General features: G+C 44.4%; 1 pseudogene across 1 annotated transcript; it reads left to right on the forward strand.

The window, feature by feature from the left end:
- Positions 1-3,157: 3,157 nt before the first annotated feature.
- LOC309567425 (zinc finger BED domain-containing protein 6-like) lies at positions 3,158-4,030 on the forward strand (annotated as a pseudogene). The gene has a single exon. The product of its transcript is annotated as a zinc finger BED domain-containing protein 6-like (transcript).
- Positions 4,031-4,252: the final 222 nt, after the last annotated feature.

The following is a 4,252-nucleotide window of genomic DNA, read 5'->3' on the forward strand; positions in this document are numbered from 1 at the left end:
TTTGCTGGGTATTTTCAGAGAACATTATTGGTCTATGTAAGAAGGTTTAAGGAGTTTACAGGGTCAAGGTAGCAACAGAGGACAGGCAACATCAAGCAGCTCTTACGGAGGTAGCGCAACAAGAGGTTTGCGATTTAGAGAATCAACAGAATAGTTAGGCTGCGATAAATATGCAGCATAACCTCATGCGCTCTAGGCATAAAAAAAACTCAACTTTTAAAGGTATTTGGCTTTTTTCTGCCTCTAGATGCCCTTACGTTGCTCCCTGAGCCTCCTAATGTTATTTATAGAAGGGTACCCTCTTTACGCGATTTCACCAAATGTGCTGGATCCCCCTAAGAGACCTACACTTTTTGAGTCTTTAGTTGGGTTTTACCTTTGCCATAAATGTATCACTTGTCTTGCTAAAAGCTTTACAGGTAGGAAGGTTACATCATTTCAATCCCAGTAAACAAATAAAAAGATATAATATACAAACCTGTATGACACGTTCCACCAATAATGTAATTTACTTGATTCAGTGTCACTGAGGCAGGCAATATGTGGGATGCACTGTATTCATGGGTAGGAGGCCGTCAGCACTCAGTGACAACATTTCCCATCATCCCCCGCACCTCTCCTGGACTATAGCCAGCGGCGGGAGAGAGAAGAGTGCGAAGTGGAGCATCTGTTTGTTTTGAGCATTGCCACACGAAAACTGAATTGGATGCCGGGCGTGTATGGTGTATTGAGAACCCATAGGAATAACAGCCCAAGGGCCCTGGCGGGGAATTCAGCCAACAGTGATACCGCCCTCCTGTGATAAGAGGTCCAGTATGTCTGGTAAGCAGCAAAGTTTTGTTTACACTTGTGGTGGTGGCATTCTGGAGATCTGCAGGAGATGGGATATGATATATAGTGATTGATCCTGTTCTATCTCTTTAAACTCAACTGCTTTAAGAACTGTTGACTGCTATCTTAAGGGCCTTTGAAGCCAGATTTGGATGCCATATCTACCTGTTCTGACATTTGTTATTTTCTAGCACAACTTGTCTTTTTTAGAACTGTATGCATGTTGCATGTGCCTCTCAATGAGTGTGTCTCAATCATGAAAGGGGGCTTTCAAGGTCATTATTTAGCTAGGTATTACAATAGTAGACAATAGGGACCCTACTGGTACTCTATTTTTAGCTATTGACAAGTATGTACCTATTGGAGAAGGATTTCCATCAGGAGAGAGATATCTAAATCAGAGACACGTTGGCAATATGACCTTAAAACCTATAAACTGTATGGCCTTCGTGTTGAGTGAGATGTAAATTGCTTTATAAACCCAGTTGATCATATTTGATTATAATTTCCTCTTTTTTATGATTATGTTATCAATATATTTTTTTTTTTTTTGTGTAAGTATGAGCATCAGATCCTCCTCTTTAGCCATGCCCCATTTTAAATGTTTATTATTTGGGTAATTTTTTCACCTTGTAATATAACGGTCTGTCACAAGATGGCATTGTGAACATTTAGTCCTGCTTTTAGCTGCTAGGCAACTGGTTTGTTGTTGTGCCAATCATTATTGCCGATCCTTCCTTTTCTGCTTCCCGTCTGTTATATTTTGATTGCTGTGTGATGCCATTCTCTAGCCACTCCCCCAAAAAAAGACGTCTGCTATGACAAAACATGTTGGGCGGGGCCATCTGAAGCGACACCATCACGCAAGTTGAAAAACAGGAAGTAGGGTTCTGCTGAGGATAGGGAGAGTCGGGAGCTCATATTGGGATCTATGTAATGCTGCCAGTGTGAAATGACAGGTTTCCAAAAATAATCAGGTGGCGTCCCCTGGTGACAGAAAAGGTTACTGGAAGTTGTGGGGTTAATTGCATGTACAGCTATGTCTCTACCAATTGCTTGTTTACCTGTGACCAGTGGGCTCCCGCTTCCTCTGATCGGCTGGAGCTGGCAGATGCCATCAAAATCTGATCATATTGAAGACTGCAAAGGCTGAGCATCGTCAGTCTCACTTTAGGCTGCCACGGATTGGGAGTGTATTGTCTCGATGCCTGCACAGTGCCATATAGTGTATGTAGCTAAGACTATGCACCGCTCATAGAGCACACCACCATTCATGGTAGGCCCCCAAAATCTGACATTGCCACCATTCCCTCTATCTTTAGGCTCCCTTCTGTCAAGTCACAGACCACAGCAGGGAACATAGCGCTGAATATTTTTAAGCAGCCAGTTGTCCCAGCATAGCAGGCTGCTGAAACTTCAGCAGAGCAGTCTTCAGCATCTGCACCCAGCGGCTCTTCCAGTCGCCGTTCCCAAATATGGAACTACTTTCTTGCACTTGGTGATTGTTGCTTAGCCAAGTGCCAATTATGCTGTAGGGAGGTGAGCCGCGGGCAAGTGGTAGGACATCTGACAAATTTAGGCATGAATCAACATATGCGCACTCACCACAAACTTGTGCTACTAAGGGAGGAACAATGGTGTGGCTCCTCCTCAATGTACCACTAGGGGAAGTTCAAATTACTACTAGTAGTACCCAGGCTAAAGGACAGATTTATAATGCCACTTCTGTCACAGTATCATCAAGTCATAAGTCACATCCCGCCATTTCACATGCACATAGGCAACCCTTGATCAATTTGGTGCCTTTCATGCAAAAAAGTAATGTCCCGCCAGCAGTCCCATAAAGTAACACGGTTAATTGCGCAGCTCAAAGCAGTGGGAGAGGCTCCTTTTAATTTGGTTGAAGAGGAGCCCTTTAAACAACTCATCAAAGCTCTGGCCCCAGGCTACCAAGTACCTTCTCGGACAACTTTTAGCCATACTATAGTACCATCCCTTTACAGATCGTGTGTTGGAGTGTTGAAGGAGGAACTGGTGAAGGCTGTTGGACAGTCAGTGCACTTCACTACAGATTTATGGAGTGCTCCAAGTGGCCAGCATGCCTTTATGTCCCTGACGGCAACATTGGTGGCAACCTAAGGTGCTGCAAGACATAACATCTTGTTTCGGGGCAAGAGGCTCGGCCACCTTAACCAAGCAAGGGCACCGTTCCTTCCTTTTCCATGCTGAGATCATGGATGATCAACACACCTCCAAAAACATACCGCATTTACTGAAGAGGATGGTGGTAAAGTGGTTGGGAGAGCAGGCAGCTACACAGGCATAGATGGGCTTTGTCGTTACAGCTTTTAGCATATTTGTACCACCATCTGTAAGAGATGGGAAATGTGGGTGTGCACTGTTCAGCCCATTAGCTCAATCTCGTTGTAAAAGATGCCCTTTCTGAGGACAACACAACTGGAAGGCTGGCCACACTACTAGACTCGTGTCGCAAGATTGCGGCACACTTACATTGTAGTGTGAAAGACAGCTATATTCTCAGAAAGGAGCAAATAAAAGCAGGGCTGAGCGAGCACCGCTTAAAAAAAAAAAAAAAAAAAATCGATGTTGTCACATAATGGAATTCGACTTTGGATATGGTGGAACGCATACTGCAACAGCAAAAGGCCCTTCATGCCACATCAAATGAACATTACATTGGTAATAGCAGATAGCTTTGTAGAGAGGTCTGGGCAATGATTGCTCAGCTTGTGGCAGTACTCAAGCCTTTCAAGGCTACCACGGAAAAACTGAGCCAAGAAAGTGCCAGCATATCAAGTAGTACCACTCGTGTCACATCTGGTTAATAAAATAGAAGCTTTTCTTTCACATAAGGTGGTGTTGCCGGGAGGACATGTACCAGAAGTAATGGCCCTGCTCAAGAGGAGTAAGGTTGAACTAAGTAGGTGGCTGAAAAAGCTTACAGACTCATTCCCTGAAGTAATGCTGGCCACCCTTTGTGATCCACGGATAAAGAGTAAGATAGACCTGAGATTCAATTCCCTGACCTTCTGGCGAGATAAACTGATAGACAGGGTCAGAGAGAAACATCACAGAATCTCAAGGCTTCGACAGTGGGAAGATGAAGAAGCAGAGTTGGAGGAATATTAATCTGTGCCTCTGTCTAGCAGCAGTAGTGCAACCACTCCTCAGTCCACCATAGCAGCCTCTTTTTGGGTTGAGGAAATAGACAGCTTGATGGGACTCAGCCGGCTTCCATCTCGAAAAAAAGGGGTGTGTAGGACATGGTAACTACATACCTTGCTGAGCCCCGATTTTGCACCCACCGAAAACTCTTAGAATTCTGGGATGACAAAAGGGATATTTGACCAGCTTTCTCTAAAGTAGCCCAGGAACTCCTCTATGCCCCCCTACAACCGTT

The sequence above is a fragment of the Pelophylax lessonae genome, assembly GCF_965119305.1.
Source record: "Pelophylax lessonae genome assembly, chromosome: 11".
Lineage (NCBI taxonomy): Eukaryota > Metazoa > Chordata > Amphibia > Anura > Ranidae > Pelophylax > Pelophylax lessonae.